The sequence below is a fragment of the Rana temporaria genome, chromosome 4, assembly GCF_905171775.1.
Source record: "Rana temporaria chromosome 4, aRanTem1.1, whole genome shotgun sequence".
In the NCBI taxonomy this organism is placed as follows: Eukaryota; Metazoa; Chordata; class Amphibia; order Anura; family Ranidae; genus Rana; species Rana temporaria.
In genome coordinates this window covers 136,320,077-136,339,672 of record NC_053492.1, presented here as the reverse complement: position 1 = coordinate 136,339,672, position 19,596 = coordinate 136,320,077, and positions in this window count along the sequence as shown.

Genomic DNA, 19,596 nt, shown 5'->3' with positions numbered 1-19,596 from the left:
AGTTTGAATATTTGCTGACATGCTAAACAAATCTATCCGCTGGAATCCATCCCAACGGATGGATCCGCTGGTCTGTATAGACTCACCGGATCCATCCGTCCGAAGGGATCCCCGGCATGCGTCGTAATGATTCGACGCATGCGTAGAATTCCTTATATGACAGCGTCGCGCACGTCGCCGCGTCATAATCGCGGCGATGGCGCGACACGTCATCGCCAGAGGATTTCGGCGCAGATTTCAATGCGATGGTGAGTACACTCCATCGCATAGAAATCCGCGCAAATCCTCGAGAGGATTTATCCGCGGAAATGGTCCGCTGGACCGTATTCGCGGATAAATCCTCTCGTGTGTATGGGGCCTTATTGTTTATATGCTTGGATTTTTGGCCATAGAGACCCCCTTTATTGTAGTGAGTGGGTAAGTGACTAGGGATACCTTTTAGATACCCTGTAATATTAGGTTCCCTTCTTTTTTGCATATTTTGTATGGTTAGTAGATACCCTAATGATGCTTACAGGACTGAGTGTCAAAATGCTAATGCTGCAATCCTAAACTACATATTAGTAAAGAGGCCTGTGGACATGTTTGACACATTTCTGCCTGAAAGTGGACAATCAGGTGATGTACTCCCTGCACCCCAAAGCTTATTGGGATCCCATCACAAATACCAGGAGTCTTTGGGGCAACTTAGAAAACATAAGTTGGTTAATTTAGCATACCATGGCAAAAATGGAAATAGGGGTTAAAAAAATGCAGGGAGGGTGAAGTTTCTTTTTAAAATTCCTGACAATAAAATACATCACAGATAATGAAAATGTCTATGAAAAGGGAACCATTAAATAGATAAATGGCATTAAGCAGTCCTTTACAGTGTACTTGAAGCCACTTACATGTTCTGCCTTAGCAGAATTTAAAGGATAAGGCACCCACAACAGCCACAAACATGGGCTTTTAGTTCCATTTCTACCTCCTTATTGCAACCTTAATGGTTATACTGTTTCCTTGGACTCACAGGCCCTACACCATTGAGTCCAACATTCCATATATTTTACTGACAAGAGCTAAGAAAAATGAAACAGGTGTATGCAAGTTGCTAATACTGTCTCTATAAAATTTGGCTATACAGTATATGTGCTATACACAAGCGGTTATGGATGCACTGATGGCTAAACAGATTGAAAAGTAAGGGTTTACATGACTCCACCCACTTATTCATAAACATATTTACTTCTTGTTTTATGGTTTTGTGCTGGATGTGTGAGGATGTGTAAACACCTTTTGTTTTGAGAAGACAATGCTGCATCGGTCAATTTAATTAAAAGCCTATAAAGTTTTCATTCTACTTTTGTATTCTAGGTAAACCAAATCAACTGCAGGAGCACTGTAAAAATAGAGACCATACACTATGGTAATTACTTCTGAAATAAGAGATAGAGGCCAGTGACCAAATGTAAATTATGAAAAAAATACAACTGGATGGCTTACAAAAATATCTATAATAAAATATAGCTAGGCTAGAGAAAGTGATTCTTACAATGAATGTATTGATGGAGATATAAACACAGGGAAAACAGATGTCTATTATTATGTAAGTTATGGTAATTAACAGAACCTAAATAAGACAAGTTTTTTTTCTGATAGCGTGTCACTTCCACACTGCCCCTCTTGAGCATGAGAATACACCCTGTACATGATGGCCTCATTGTCTACTGTCATAAAAATTCACATTTTGCATTTGAGCTGCCACTGAATAGGAGTTGCCAGCTGTCATGAAAATGTATTCAGTATCACTTCCAGTTAATTTATCTAATTTTAATTCTATTATTATTTTATTATAATTATTTAAATGCCCCGGGCAACAATTTAAAGTAAAAACAAATAAACAGTGGGAGTTCAATCTAATTTGTAAGTGATCTGAAAGGTTTCGTGAAAACAAAATCATTATAGAAATTTTCTTACACTCATTTAATAATTAGATGTTTTAAGGAATTCCTCCAAACTGCAAGATATGCTCTTGATTACCTGTCAATTGGGATGTTATATGTTCATCTTTTTTTAAACATGTAAAACAGCCAAGGCTAGCAATGTTGTTTTTATTTTATTTAGAAATGTATTTTCAGATCAGGGGGGTATAATAATTAGATTTCCATTCTCAAAGTGTCCTATTTCGGTAAGGCATTAGACCTGTTCACTATGTGGAAACTTCAGTGTAATTTATTGTAATGGTAATATTTTGATGGGTTGATCTAGCAACAGTTAATATCTGTTGTGTGTGTGAGCTAAAGGAATGAATCTCTCACAGATTATATATCTCTTGTGAATTATAGACATCAACGCAGTTTTAATCCCACTGTTCTATTTTGTATTGTTTACATTGCAATTAAACTCCAGTAAAAAAAAAAAAAATAATCTGTTCAATGAAGTGGTCTCACCCTCAAAAAGTACCTTCTGTTACTTGCAGCATTTTCCAGGATCTCCAGATTTCTCTTGATTTTGCTACTGTGACCTGAATTCCTGTTAGGCCGGGTACTCACGACCAAACATGTATGGTGAAAGCGGTCCGTCGGACCGTTTTCACCATACATGTCTGCCAGAGGGCTTCTGTACGATGGTTGTACACACCATCGTACAGAAGTCCGCGCGTAAACAATACGCGGGGCGTGTCCGCGGTGTCGCCGCGTCGATGACGCTGACGCGGCGACGTGGGCGGCCCGCCTTTAAAATGCTTCCACGCATGCGTCGAAGTCATTCGACGCATGCGAGGGACGACGGGCGCCTGGACATGTACGGTAGGTCTGTACTGACGACCGTACATGTCCGAGCGGGCAGAATTCCAGCGGGCTGTTTTAAAACAAGTCCAGGAATATTTGTCTGCTGGGAAAAGGCCCGGCGGGCAAATGTTTGCTGGAATTCGGCCCGCTCGCGCCCACACACGACCAAACATGTCTGCTGAAACTGGCCTGTGGGCCAGTTTCAGCAGACATGTTTGGTCGTGAGTATGGGGCCTTAGAGGGTGGCTATGCTTAATCCCCATGGTCCCTTTGAATGTAGGAATGTAGGTACCTTCTCTTACTCACTCCTGAGATAGACCAGGGACTATACACTATGGGATTTTAAGGCCAGGTTCACACTTATGCGAATTGGATGCAGGATTCCTCACATCCAATTTACTTGACAGGGGACTATGACCGGCTCCCAATAGAGCTGGTTAACACACCTTAGGAGCGACCGTGGTCTGCACTGGAAAAGGGTCCTGTGCATCTTTGGCTTAGTTTCAGGTCCGAATTCAGGCAAAGTTCGGACCTAATTCATACATGAAACGTAAATAGAGATGCATCAGACCCCCTGCTGCAAGCCACAGCCGCAGATAGTGTGAACCCAGCCACATGTGGCTCACAGCAGGGGTCTGGTGTTGGTGGTTCACAATTTAGGTCCGATTTTATCCCAAATCGTCGGATGAATTTGGACCTGAAATGGACCAAAAGACGCAAAGAATTTTTCTGCAAAACACGCCGGACCTACTGTGGAGATATGTGAACCGACTCCATAGAGAGCTGGTCAAAATCTCCTGCTATTGCGAATTGTATGTAGGGATCTTGCATCCAATTCAATGGTGTGAACCCAGCATTAATGTACCTAGAGCAGTGCATATGACTGCAACTAACATGCACTGCAGATTCCAAACAAACAGAAGTGAGGGGGCAGAAAATCACAGTAAGGAACAATTTACTGAAATATATATTACTTACCGTATTTTTCGCTCCATAAGACACACTCCCCCCCCCCAAAAAACAGGGGGAAATGTGTGTGCATCTTATGAAGCGAATACTGACCAGGAAAGCCGCTGAAAGGGGATCGTTTAGCGGCAGAACAATGCCCTATGCATCACTCTGCCCCAGCTAAATCCTGTTTCTCCCCTGCTGATGTAACACAGGTTTCCCTTTACATCAGAGGGGGGCGGGTCACACACTCGTCACTGGGAAATCCTAGGTTTTCCCTTGCGTCAGAGGGGGACGGGGTCACGTGACGGGGTCACGTGACGTGGTCACGTGACAGGTGGCCCTGCCCTCACCTACATAAGAGCTGGTGGAGACAGGTGATTCGCTATGCTGTGGACATCTCATCGTTGGATCCTGGACCTGGATGAAGAGGAGATCATTTCATTGCTGAACCCCAGAGAGGAGATCACCCATCGCAGGATACCGACAGCATTGGAGCGGAGACCGAGAGTGGATTACCACCCCTGGAATCTTTTTTTTTTTTTAATAAAGAACTTTTCCAACAGTGTCTGAGTAGGTTTTTTTACACTTTCTTTGTGAAATAGTAGGTGTACATTTTTCACCTATTTCCAAATCACATAGGTGGGGCCGGGATCTGGGTGTCCCCTTTGTTAAAGGGGTCTTTCAGATTCCGATAAGTCCCCCTCCCGTAGACCCCCACAACCACCGATCAAGGGTTGTGGGGATGAGGCCCTTGTCCCCATCAACATGGGGACATGGTGCTTTGAGGGGTCACAGACCCCCAAAACAGCCTCCCAATGTTGAGGACATGTGGCCTGGTACGGTTCAGGAGGGGGGGCGCTCTCTCTATCCCCCTTCTTTTCCTGCGGCCTGCCAGGTTGCGTGCTCAGATAAAGAGTCTGGTATGGATTTTTGGGGGGAACTCCACACCATTTTTTTTTATTTGGGGTGGAGTTCCCCTTAAAATCCATACCAGACCTGAAGGGTCTGGTATGGATATTTGGGGGGAACACCATGAATTTTTTTTTAATTTGTCACAGGGTTCCTCTAATATCCATACCAGACCTGAAGGGCCTGGTAATTGAATTTGGGGGGACCCCCGCGCATTTTTTTTTTTATCAATGACTTTTCTCTGTATTGCCGGGAGCCGACAATTCATTATAACCGTGAGTGGTTTTAAATGACTTTTTTCCTTCAGAAATGTCATTTTGTGCAGGGACAGTTGTAAGCACAGGAAACAAATGCTACTTCACAGGCATACTATACACCCTCCTAGGTACGAAATGTAAAGGAATATTACACTTTTATTGTTTTACTTTAAGCATTATTAAAATCGCTGCTCCCGAAAAAAGGGCTGTTTTTAAAACTTTTTTTTGCATTGATACATGTCCCCTGGGGCAGGACCCAAGTCCCCAAACACTTTTTAGGACAATAACTTGCATATTAGCCTTTAAAATTAGCACTTTATATTTCAACCGTTCGAGTCCCATAGACTTTAACGGGGTTCTAAAGTTCACACAAACTTTTGTTCTGTTCGCAGGTTCTGGTGCGAACCGAACGGGGAGGGTTAATACACATCACTTCTGAAGATGCAGCCAATCACAAGGCCAAAGCACTGCCATGTGTAAATGGGTCCTAAATATCCACTCATGCAATACCAGACTCCATAACATAGGGTTACTTACTAGGTTGAAGGGGATAGTACAAATAAACCCTCTTAAAAATGTAAGAATTGTTAATTTGTGTTCCTAGGACAGCAGTCTTTCAAACCTGCTACTTTTAGCCTTGGTTCACACTGGTGGGGCTTTGAAATTGCGCTACTTCAGCGTGATTTCCAATCCACAGATCAGTGTGATTTTCGCCGCCTATACAATCCTCACAGGCAATGCAAGTCGCAATAAATTCAGGAAAAATTAGTGCAGGAACCTTTTTAAAATTCGCTGCGGCATTAAATACCAATAGGGTGCGACTTGTCATGCGATTTGGATCTGTCAAATCCAGTGGCGGCTGGTGCTCAAAAATTTTGGGGGGCGCAAACAAAAAAACAAAAACAAAAAAAACAATTGCAGCCTCACTGTGCCCATCAAATGCAGCCACTGTGGCCATCAAATGCAGCCACTGGGCCCATCAAATGCAGCCACTGTGCCATCAATTGTCACCACTGTGCCATGCCATCAAACGCAGCCACTGTGCCATGCCATCAAACGCAGCCACTGTGCCATCAATTGTCACCACTGTGCCATGCCATCAAATGCAACCACTGTGCCATCAATTGTCACCAATGTGCCATGCCATCAAATGCAGCCACTGTGCCATGCCATCAAGCGCAGCCACTGTGCCATAAATTGTCACCACTGTGCCATGCCATAAAACAAATTCACTGTGCCATGCCATCAAACACAGCCACTGTGCCATCAATTGTCACCACTGTGCCATGCCATCAAACAGAGCCACTGTGCCATCAATTGTCACCACTGTGCCATGCCATCAAACGCAGCTACTGTGCCATGCCATCAAACGTGGCCACTGTGCCATCAATTGTCACCACTGTGCCAAGGCATCAAACGCAGCCACTATGCCAATTGTCACCACTGTGCCAATTGTCGCCACTGTGCCAATTGTCGCCACTGTGCCCATTGATGTCACTGTGCCCATTGTCATCACTGTGCCCATTGATGCCACTGTGCCCATTGTCGCCACTGTGCCCTGTATAATTCCCCTCCCCCCCCCCGGCACTTACCGTTCTGGGGGTCAGCCATCCTTCTTCCACATCCCTCGATGTCTTCTCCTGCCCTCGGTGACACTTCAGCCAATCAGGTTACCGGTAACCAGAACCGGTGAACCTGATTGGCTGAGACGCCTGTCAGTCTTATCTAAGGAACACACCACCCGTACATCCCTTAGATAAGTTTCCGGGAGCCGAGGGCTGTACTTGGAAAGCCTATCAGAGCCGCTGGCTCTGATAGGCACTTCCGCACAGCCAACCAGCTGCCGTTATTCAGGTGGCCGGCGCTCACCGTCCGGCCATCTGAATAGTCGGCGACAGCGGCCGGCAACAATAACATAGATTCATGCCATGCATGAATCTATGTTATTGTATCAGTGGCAGTGCGAGAGCCAGAGGGGGTGGTGCTCCAGCGCCCTCTATAGACGCACCCCCACTGGTCAAATCACATGAAAAATCGCAAGAACAGCATTTCTAACCCTGTGTGCCAAGCATGTTTTCATATCTCCTAATAGCTTTTTCTGCTTTGTGAATGCCATAGAAGTGGGTTCATGTTTCTTGTCAATGAAATAGCTAGGTCATCCATATGCTGAAACTGAAAATGTATGCAGTGAGCACATCCTGCTGGGAGTTATAGAGGGGCAACCATGGCAATGCTTAGGAAGCCCAAATGAAACAAGTGTGACATAGTGCCTTATTGACAGGATGTCTAGTCTGAAAAAAAAAATCAAGAAGGAAATAATAACAACAGTGGAACTAGAGAAGGTAAAACTAGTAGTAGTAGTATACTGTTAGGTTTAGATTTACACCTTACAGTCTGGGAAATTAAGAGAATCTTAATGATACTTAAAAAGGACACATGGAATGAAGGGGCTAGATATGAAGTCTTAGTTATCATAAAATTCTCCAAACCACAAAGTGAATGCAATGACAGATATCCTGAGTCATTTGACAAGTGTGCAAGATTATCATATATCTTTCAAATGAATTGCACAGGAAGCTTTTTATTATACCTGTAGAGAACATAAATACCACATCAGCAACATTTTTATCGCCAGTTATATCAAAGGAAAACTGGTGGCTGCTCTGTTCTTTCATTGATTTTCCCCATTTGTAAGCCGTGTTGTGTTACAAGCATAAAATATTGTTAAGTATTTTAGTTCTGCCAGACAAGCAGCAGCTGTGCTGCATTTGCTTTCCTTGTTGTAGGGCATGCTATTTAGTGATGCTCATCAGACCATTTCACCAGCACAGAGTAACTTTCTGCATATAAGAACCGTGGTGATGGTGAGCGATAACATTACACCAAGTTGTGGTCTGGTAGAAAATGAACAACCCTTTTTATTGCCCCTAGTGATGAACTCCACAGAATTGCATATTTTGAGAGAATTGCAAATTAGTAAATTAGTAAATGTCATTAGTGATTGGTGAATGTTTACTGAAGAAGAAAACACAAACAAATTAAAACAGTTTTTTTTTTCTTTATAGTGTAAAAAAGGGTTAGATTGTCTGCATAATTTCTATTTACCGCTTAAAACCTCATCAGCTTTTTAATATTGTTAGTGACTCCATTACAGATCTTCCTCCATTTCTTCTTTCAATGACAATATTGTCAACAGAGCAAGAAATGCAGGGAACAACAAAACACAATTGAGGTTTTAACCCTTCCCCACTCTGATGAAAACTAAAAAAAGGACAGAAATATTAATTGTAGGTATTAGCAAATGGACCTGAGAATTTGTTGATTAACAAATTATAAAATTAATGCACAATAAGCAATAACATTATTTAAGACAAACACATAAATGCATAACAATTTACTTACACTTTTACTAAAGTAGGTAATTTATCACTGCAGTCTCTAAAAAAAGCAGAAAAAATAATAATTTTACAAAATAAGCTATGTTTCTCATCGTTATGGGTATGCTTTGCTTAGAACAATATATTTGTCAAATATTATTGAATTTGTCTGAAAGTAATGAAAAGTATAGTTAATACAGGCAAGTAGAAAAATGCAGAAAGTGAAGAAGTACCCTGACCGTAAAAGGATATGTAAACTCTAACAACAAACTTTTCTTATTTGTGCATTTTTGGTCTGCTAAATATGTCAGTTTTATTATATATGTTAAAGAAAAAACTGCTGATCCTGTCAGAAATTTTGTCAACTGATTCCTTCCTGTCCTCTCAGAAAAAAACAGGCATGGGTATCTGTTTACTGCCATGTATATATATATATATATATATATATATATATATATATATATATATATACATACATACAGTATCTCACAAAAATGAGTACACCCTTCACATTTTTGTAAATATTTTTTTATGTTTTTATGTGACAACAATGAAGAAATTACACTTTGCTACAATGTAAAGTAGTAAGTGTACAGCTTGTATAACAGTATAAATTTGCTTTCCCCTCAAAATAACTCAACACACAACCATTAAACCGCTGGCAACAAAAGTGAGTACACCCATAAGTGAAAATGTCCAAATTGGGCCCAAAGTGTCAATATTTTCTGTGGCCACCATTATTTTCCAGCACTGCCTTAACCCTCATGGGCATGGAGTTCATCAGAGCTTCCCAGGTTGCCACTGGAGTCTTCTTTTACTCCTCCATGATGACATCACAGAGCTGCTGAATGTTAGAAACCTTGCGCTCCTCCACCTTCCATTTGAGGATGCCCCACAGATGCTCAATAGGGTTTAAGTCTGTAGACATGCTTGGCCAGTCAGACTACTCAGATGTAGCATCAGTGTTCTCCCAGCCAATAGCTTGCTTTACAGGCTGGACATAGGGCTGAACTAGGAAAAAGTTGAAGTCCGAGGGCTGAGCTCTTCTGAGGTATCTTCAGATGGCTCCACATCATCCAGATGTCTAGGAGGGATACTTGCTGCGTGGTGAGAGGATTTTCCAGAGGATGGGCCAAGAAGAGTTAACTTCTCTGGAGGCGATTGAGCCAATTGCTGCAATGGAACTGCTGTTTCTCGTTCCGCTATGTATCCCCTGCCCATCTTTTGAGTAGGACAGCTTACCTGTTAACCCTCTGACTCTCTGTCTGCTGCATAGACTCCAAATCAGCTTTTGCAGACCAATTGGCTGGTAATAGGATGACCCCACATGCTTAGGATTTACGGATTTGAGAGTTGGTGAATGTGAAGAACTGTGCCTTTTCACGGATGAACCCTCGCCGCTTGCATGGTATCCTGATCTGGATGATGTCCCCTAGTTGGGGCCTTCATAGGCTTGTTTATGTCTCCTTGATGTCCGCTTGGACTTCTTCTGGCATACAAGGCTGAAGTACATAAACGTACCAGGATGGCCTTAAATGTTGGAGAGGTTCTTGTTCGGGTGGCATACTGCTTATTTTAAGCAACAGACAGAAAAAGCAGCTAGAGAAAGATAAAGGAGTTAGCGACTGGTATTTCAGCTGGAGCAAGGAAACAGTATTCCAGAGTAAAGAAAAAGAAAGAAATTACATTTACCGTTGGAAAAAAAATGGGTCCCTTCCAGAGGCTCCCCACATGGGCAACTTCGTCAGATGACAACAGGATGCCATTCTGAAAGCCCCAAGCAATAAACAATGGAGAGGGGAGGGACATCTGTGGAAGATACAACCCTCTAAAAAAAAATTTGACAAACAAGGGCAAAAAATTTAAAATTTGCCCCAATTCAAGATGGCCACCAGGACCTCAAGCCAGACCAGGGAAGGTGGTGGGGGGGGGGGAGAAAGCGAAAAAGAGAGAGAGAGAGAGAGAGGAATGCAAAGAAAGGAAAGCGAGAGCGAATGGATGACAGGAGGGAGAAATGGAAGGCTAAGTGAAAAATATATATAGCTGCTTTCTCTTCTGCAGGCTTCAGCAAATTCCAGTATATAAATGCAGATAGGAGCTCTTAGTTAAGAGACAACTGCTGTCCGCAGGGACTCCCTATATTATCAGTGCATTTAGCTGCCCTAGACTAGGGACTGTACCTCGGAGAGGCTTGAACCCAGCTGGAAGCTGCCGACTGCAGAGGTAAGGGACGTTCAACCACCATTCACTGAGCATGAGGTGAGGAAAAAAGGCGAATGCTGGGAGTTCTCTAATCCTTTTCTTTTATAATATCTACTGGTCCCGAGGTAGGAAGTTTTCTTTAAAAAATATGGTCATTTTATGGATGATTCCACTGTCCTGATGATCCACAACCTCCAAAAACATGATTGGTAGTCAGGAAATTGGATGTGTAATTCATGTGTAATTTATGCTCCTTGAAAGCCTAAAAACGCTCTCTGGATGAGTCTCACACATGTTTGTAATCCCCATAATCAGGAGGCATAGCAGAATGTGTTTTAGGGTATAATTCTAAGTATATACAAGCAGAAGATACCCAAGATCAACCGCAAAATTGAAAAACACCTGCTGAGATGCGGTGCTCAGGCTAGGTCACTTCCACTCCCCTGTACAAACATCCAAAGCAGAAATTAAGCCAGCAACTCGATAACTCCTTGGTAATATCCTTTATTTTGCTACATCATATACTCAGGATCAATGCTGACATGTTTTCGGCTATTACAGCCTTACTCATAGCATAAATAACAATGAAATTACATTACTTATCTATTGTAAAAACCCACCCGCCAACTAATGTAGGGGGCAGGACTGAAAGCAATTACAATTAAAACCAATTAACATCAAATGGTTACACATGGGGGGGTGCACACCAGATAACACCACATCAGAAAACCAATAGTATTGTAACAGGCGCTCTCGGCGCTGTAGTACATTCCACGCTGGAATGCATACGGCGCCCGCGCGATGACATCTTCGCCCGGCGCCGTGTGCGCTCCAGCCTGGAATGCGTAAGGGGGCCATGAATCATGTCTTTTTCACACTGCACCTGTCCCCTGCCTCTCACCTATAAAGAGAGCGGTTTGCAGACATTATTGTCGGCCATAGCCGGCTAGGCTACAACGAACTACAGGTACCAGCAATCTTTAAACCCTGTAAACCATGCCACCGTGGATGCCTGCCTGATTGAATCTGATGCAGACTACCATGCTGGGACACCTTAAGAATATCTTCTACTAGGACACCCTACACTAAGGAATGCCAAGTCTTAAGCCCTGCAAACGGATAAGTACAAATTGTGTTACTTGTAGTGCTTTAAGAAGACCTGCTACACATATTGCTGTTAAACAATTACTGTACTTAACGCTGGCTTATTAGCTATAATCTACTACTTGGGACTGTTGTGTTTTTGGGTGTTTGCTGCACAAAGATCTTAAAGGAACATATACTCTCAAATGAGCTGAGCTATATATGTCTCTCTTATGCAATTACTAGTTGCTATAACTACTCATATTTACTACGCGCTTGACATAAGTGTTATTTGTTTATGGGCCTTGCCCTAACTTTCTTAACATGTTTGCTCTAACTTTTCTATGCTTAGTGGCCTAATGCATTTCTATATGTTTAAGTGATATGATGTAGAGCAGTGGTCATCAACCCTGCCCTACAGGGCCCACTAACAGGCCAGGTTTGCAAGATAACTGAAATACATCACATGTGATATCATTTGCTGCTCAGTGATTGCAGTATTTTAGACTACATCTCCCCATTGTAATACATAAAACATGGCCTGTTAGTGGGCCCTGTAGGGCAGTGTTGATGACCACTGATGTAGAGAACCCCCAAACTCCTGTTTGCGCGGAGTGACGCCTGGGGTCCCATACTGATAATCACTTGCATATAGGAGTGCATTGGAATCTTCAAGTCTATGCTATAATTTTAAGGCTAAGCTCTGGTCACATGTTGTAATGCGTCCAACCTTAGTAGCTCAACGCCTCTCTTTATGTGAGAGAGAGATGATGTAGAGAACCCCCAAACTCCTGTTTGTGTGGGGTGATGCCTGGGGTCCAATACTGAATTCTCGCATAAAGAAGTGCATTGAAATTTTTGCTAGCTGCAGTTGTGGTTCACTCCCGTCCACCAGTGCTGTTTAAAATATATAAATGAGTATAGGCATTTCAAAGAAAGTTTTTTATTGTTCAAATATGTCAGAAATATCAAAAGTATTTGTTACATTCATTAACTTTAGAAATAAGTCCCATCTATTGTTTAGACCAGCTGGCACTCTAGTATTTAAAGTATGGATCCACCACATTTCCCTCTGCAGGAGTAAGCGGTGCACACTCTTACCAATGGTAAGAGAAACAACTACTGTACATTGTTTTTTTGTGTTTGTTACAATACCTACAGGTACTATAGCCACAACAAAACAAACCCTTGGTAGATAACCATGTCCCAGTGTTCCGGTCATTGTCCAAGTAGAACAGACTGGGGGACAGAATATTGCTCAATGTGGGTGCCGTCTACTAGAGGAATTGCATCCTCCACTTAGTACTGCATGAAGTTCCTGATCCGTATACAGGATCAGTAAATGCCATTTACTAATACCAACAATCTGAATAAATTCAACTGAAGGATGTCACAACATTAATAGTGTAACTGTAATGTTAGCTGGTGGATAACAAGAGGGAATTCCACATTGGCGGAATTATAGGGGTCGCTGAGATCGCAATGGCGACCGGGCCCCTTGCTACAGGGGGCCCTCAAGGGCCCCCTGTATACAGTACATCGATAGGAGGAGCAGAGATGAGCTCCCCTATCCTAAACCAAACTGTATTAGGCACTGTGTGTGGGGAGCTCATCACATTGATTACAAAGCGAAAGCAGTGTGTGCTGTGCTCTTTGTCTCCCCCTACAGTGCAGTACCCGGCAGGAAGAGCTAAGGTAAAGCACTGACTTTTTTAATCTACTGTATGTGTGTTTATATGTGTGTGTGTGTTCATGTGCATGTATGTATATGTGTGTGTGTTTGCATATGTGTGTGTGTGTGTGTGTGTTCATGTGCATGTATGTATATGTGCATGTATGTATGCATGTGTGTGTGTTCATGTGCATTGTGCATATGTATGTATGTATGTATGTACGTACGTACGTACGTACGTACGTACGCCATGCTGGGCGCTCACAGTCCGCGCAGCTGTGTCAGAAAAGCGAATGAATATTCGCTTTCCTAACACTGAACTGCCAGGCAGACTGCAAGCGGGCAGGGTCACAGTGGCTGCATTTGATGGGCACAGTGGCTGCATTTCAGGGCACAGTGGCTGCGGTTGATGGCACAGTGGCTACGGTTGATGGCACAGTGGCTGTGGTTGATGGCACAGTCAGTGGCTGCGTTTGATGGGCACAGTGGCTGCGTTTGATGGGCACAGTGGCTGCGGTTGAGGGCACAGTGGCTGCGGTTGAGGGCACATTGGCTTTGATTGATGGCACTGTGGCTGTGTTTGCTGGGCACAGTGGCTACATTTGATGGCACAGTGGCTGTGGTTGATGGGCACAGTCACTGTGTTTGATGGGCACAGTGACTGTATTTGAGGGCACAGTGGCTACATTTGATGGCACAGTGGCTGTGGTTGATGGCACAGTGGCTGTGGTTGATGGCACAGTCAGTTGCTGCGTTTGATGTGCACAGTGGCTGCGTTAGAGGGCACAGTGGCTTTGATTGATGGCATTGTGGCTGTGGTTGATGGGCACAGTGGCTGTGGTTGAAAGCACAGTGGCTTTGATTGATGGCATTGTGGCTGTGTTTGATGGGCTGTGTTTGATGGGCACAGTGGCTGTGTTTGATGGGCACAGTGGCTACATTTGATGGCACAGTGGCTGCGGTTGATGGGCACAGTGCCTGCGGTTGATGGGCACAGTGGCTGCGGTTGATGGGCACAGTGGCTGCGTTTGATGGTCACACTGGCTGCAGTTGATGGCACAGTGGCTGTGTTTTAATGGGCACAGTGGCTGCGTTTGATGGGCACAGTTGCTGTGTTTTGATGGACACAGTGGCTGTGTTTGAGCGCAAAGTGGCTGCAGTTGATGGGCACAGTGACTGTGGTTGATGGGCACAGTGGCTGCATTTGATGGGCACAGTTGCAACGTTTGATGGGCACAGTGGCTGCATTTTGATCAGCACAGTGGCTGTGTTTTGATGGGCACAGTGGCTGCGTTTTGATGGGCACAGTGGCTACATTTGATGGCACAGTGGTTGTGGTTGATGGCACAGTCGCTGTGTTTAATGGGCACAGTCACTGGGTTTGATGGGCACAGTGCCTGCGGTTGATGGGCACAGTGCCTGTGGTTGATGGGCACAATGCCTGCGGTTGATGGGCACAGTGGCTGCGGTTGATGGGCACAGTGGCTGCATTTGATGGCACAGTCGCTGTGTTAAATGGGCACAGTCACTGGGTTTGATGGGCACAGTGCCTACGGTTGATGGGCACAGTGCCTGCGGTTGATGGGCACAATGCCTGCGGTTGATGGGCACAGTGGCTGCGGTTGATGGGCACAGTGGCTGCGTTTGATGGGCACAGTGGCTGTGTTTGATGGGCACAGTGACTGTGTTTGATGGGCACAGTGGCTGCGTTTGATGGGCACAGTTGCTGTGTTTTGATGGACACAGTGGCTGTGTTTGAGCGCAAAGTGGCTGCAGTTGATGGGCACAGTGACTGTGGTTGATGGGCACAGTGGCTGCTTTTGATGGGCACAGTTGCAACGTTTGATGGGCACAGTGGCTGCGTTTTGATGGGCACAGTGGATGCGTTTTTATGGGCACAGTGACTGCATTTTGATGGGCAAAGTGGCTGCATTTTGATGGGCACAGTGGCTGTGTTTGAGGGCACAGTGGCTGCAGTTGATGGCACAGAGGCTGTGGTTGATGGGCACAGTGGTTGATGGGCACAGTTGCTGCGTTTGATGGGCACAGTGGCTGCGTTTGATGGGCACAGTGACGCTGAAATTGTTGTTTTTTTAAAGAATTTTTCAGTTTGCTTGCGTCCCACCAAAATTTTTTATGTGTGTGTGTGTGTGGATTTATATACGTGTGTGTATATGTATATATACAGTGTATATGTATGTGTGTTTACATGACCCCCTATATATGTACAATCAGAACCGATTTTTTTTTTTTTTTTTGCTTGTTCATAGTACCAGCAAAAAAATGCTGTTACACTGAAAAGTGATCCATGCTCAGATCGCTTTTCAGAGGCATTTGACAGCCGGTAAAGAAGCAATATGTTGCCTCCTGACCGCCTGTTTTAACCCCTTAAATGCATCATCACTATGCTGCAACTGCATGCAATGCAATAATTGATAAAATAGTGACAAAAAAATGACAGCTTCAAAAAACTCACCAAGCCTCCTACTAAACACCTTGTGCTGTCTACTTTCCAAAAATGAGTCATTTGGGAGGTATTTGTACTGTCCTTGCATTTTAAGGTCTCAAGAAATGAGATAGGCAATTAGTAAATCAGAATTGATCAATTTTCAAATATACTGTATATATCACCATCGATTGTAGACTCTACAAACACATTATACATGTTTCCATGGCATTGGTGGGGCAGTGTCTAACTCAGCAGGGTAAAAACAGATCACACAAGCCACAAACTTTGCACTTGTGACTTCTTCTTTTTTTTCTTTTGTCATGCCAACTCTGGACATTTTGGGTTAAAAAAAAATAGCTGTGTGAGTAAGTATAGAAGATGTTGAGGAAATTCTTAAGATTTTCTAAAGAACAGGCAACATACAGACATTTGTTGTTTCACTTGGTTAAATAAGTAAATCCATAATACACACAAAGCACACAGCAAAATGCTTCCAATAGTGCTTTCTTATTTTTAGCTTTGAAACATAACAGTGACAAAAGAAGTGGACCCTGCACATAGCCTTTGTGTATGGCCTTTGCATGTGCCATGTGTAATACAACCAGTAATTTACAGCTATTTTCATCAAATGACCTATTCAGATGACATGTTTCCAAAATACGAAAATCTTTTTTTCTTCACTTTGGTAAGTAAGCTCTAATTAATTTCACGAGCAACTTCTTTGTTGCTGTGCCAGTTTTTAATTATGAGCTTAAGTGTCTATAAAACAAGAGTCAGTCTCTTTCAACCATATGTGATGTATGGCATTTCTAATGATGGTGTGTGTGTATATCTTCCCAAAAATGATTTAAACAGATATACTGACATGTCATTTCTAGTGGTGGAAGTCCATCAGCAAATGAGTAGCGCAGAACATTACTACTGTCAAAATATTAACCAATATGCTCAAGGGACAGATTAGTAATGTTAAAAAGAAATGTGTCTCAGTTTTCCAAGAGTTGTTACTGTTGTGTTATAATAAAATGGTTTACTCACACTTGCTTTAGAGGTGGAATGAACATGTACAACAGATAATTAGCAGAGTAGAATGATTTACAAAGTAAAGAAGAAAAACCACAAAGTAATGAAAAATGTTCATTCTGCAATAAGTGTTTCTTGTGCTCATAAACACCTCGGTTTGTAGCCTGTGTGTTAATGAGTTCAGTAGATTTTTATGGCTTCATACACTGTTCACTATATCGGGGTTATCACTTAGCTATCCCATTAACAAGTGCTATTATTGCCAAGTATTTAATCATAAGTTACAATGTGCCAATTAAAATCTAGACATCCTGAGCCTTATTACAAACTTTTAATGATACCATACAATGTGAGGCATTACAGGTAGCTTGATACAGTTTTTTTGTATGCACTTAAGCTGAGTTTCTAAGCCTGAAAAAAAAAGAAGAAGCAACAACAAGAGTTTGTTAAACAAAGAAAGCTAGCAATAAGATAACAATACAAAATATGCAAATGTGTCTAAAATACTAACTTAAAAAATACTTTAGACATATTTTCAGGTCAGGACTTTGTGTACCACCAATTGTTATATTAACAAGATGTGTAAGCTCATTCAATCATATAGAGAGAAAGGCCAATACTAATAGGCGACTGCAAAGGGTAGGAAAACTGTAATCTGTCTTTGAGGGGATGTCAAGGATTGTGGGGAGGCCCATCTATCTCCAAAAAGACATAATGTATATATGCTTCCAAAATAATACATATTGCAGCATATGGTATAATGTAGATCACTCATTATATAGTACATCTTGCATCAACCTTGCAAAAAAGCAAATCAACTTACTCATCTCAAACCATTATTGTGAAAAATAGTGTATTCTGATACCATCTGTATAAGTAATTAACACAATAAATTATATGGGTTGTGATAAACTGCCAGTGGTGCTTAACCATTTCCCACCCGCCCTATAGCAGAATGACGGCCGGGCGGTGGTTCAGTCATCCTAACTGGGCATCATATGACGTCCAGCAGGATAAAACCCTAGGGGGCACGCAGCGCGGCGATCAGTGGTGTGGCATGTCAGTCTGACACAATGCATCACTGATCTCGGTAAAGAGCCTCTGACAGCACTGACAGCACTGCCCCCCAGCGGATACCTGCCCAGGACCACCAGGATGCCACCAGGACGCCAGGGATGGCCATCATACAGGACCACCAGGTATGCCACCCTAGACCACCAGGGATATGCCAATTAGTGCCCAGGCAGCTGCTAATCAGTGCCCAGACAGCTTCCAATCAGTGGCGATTAAAAATGCCTGCCAGTGCAAGTGCCACCAGTGATGCCTAACAGTTCAATCTATCAGTGCCCATCAGTGACCCTATAAGTGCCCATCAGTACCCAGCAGTGCCGACTATCAGTGCCCAGCAGTGCTGCCCAGCAGTGCCGACTATCAGTGCCACCCATAAGTACCCCTCAGTGCAGCCTTTCAGTGCCCATCAGTGTCACCTATCAGTGCCCATCAGTGCCACCTATGAGTGTCCATGCCCATCAGAGCTGCATATCAGTGCCGCCGCTCAGTGCCCTTTGTTAGTGCACGTCAGTGCCACCTCATCAGTGCCATCTCATTGGTGCTACTTCATCAGTGCCGCCTTATCAGTGCTCGTAAGTGCAGCTTATCAGTGTCTATCAGTAAAGGAGAAAAAATATTTTTTTACAACATTTTATAATAGAAACAAAGAAAACAATTTTTTTATTTGTTTAGCAAAAATTAAAAACTGCACAGGTGATAAAATACCACCAAAATAAAGCATTATTTGTAGGCACAAAATGATAAAAAAAATTGGGAACAGTGTAGCAGGACCGCACAATTGTCTTTTAAAAAGAGAAAGCGCTTCAAACTGAAAATTGGCTTGGGCAGGAAGACAGGAATGAGGGTAAATGCCGGGTATTGAATTTGTTAAAATGTATTTTCACTTTTGCAGTCAAAATGGGAAAACACTGGAAAAGCAACTACTTTATATTTGTTATATGCCCCCTATTCTCATAGCATTGCTTTAAAAAAATAATTGCACCTTTTTTTAGATGCTCTTTTTCTGTAAAATCCATCAAGGAAAATCTTACTTATTTTTGTATTTTATTTTATGAGGGGATTGGGTAGCTATTTCTAATAATTAGCTCTTTCTGTACAGTGCTGGCATATTTAATTTCTTCAGTTGTAAACTAGATGCGAACATTATCTGTCCTAACAAAGGGTTAATAATTTAGAAATTGTGCTTCTCCATTCTACAGTAATAAGAAGTTCATCCTGTCCTCAGCATTTCTGTTGGGACAAACTCATATGGAACTGGTTGAGAATGCTTGCAGTCAGCCATGGCACCTTCTCCTAAGAAACATCTACGGTATAAAGTAAAAAATATCAATATTAATATTAGTAGGGTTGCACAGATACCACTTTTTTAAGACAGAGTACAAGTACCAATACTTTTTTCAAGTACTCGCCGATACCGATACTTTTTTTATTGTCATGTAATAGTGGCACTAATATATGGCACCGATGACACATTTTTTTTATTTGTATTTTAGTATTTTTTAAAATGTTATTCTTTACAATTTTTTTTTAGTAATATTTTTTACAATTTATATATATATATATATATTTTTTTTTACAATTTTAACTTTAATATATTTATACATTTTAAATTTTTTTTTGTTTATTATCTTTTTTTTTATCAGCCCTGTTGGGTGGAAGGGGGGCTTCGGTGAGAGATCAAAGGTCTAAACAAACCCCCGACATCTCCCCTTTGAGACAGAGAAAGGGACTAAGGACACAGATCCCTGAGTCCCATTCTCTGCAGGCTCAGCTGCACTGAAGATGAATTTACAATGCTCAGTTATGAATAGACAGAGTCAGTGAAGGAGCTGGA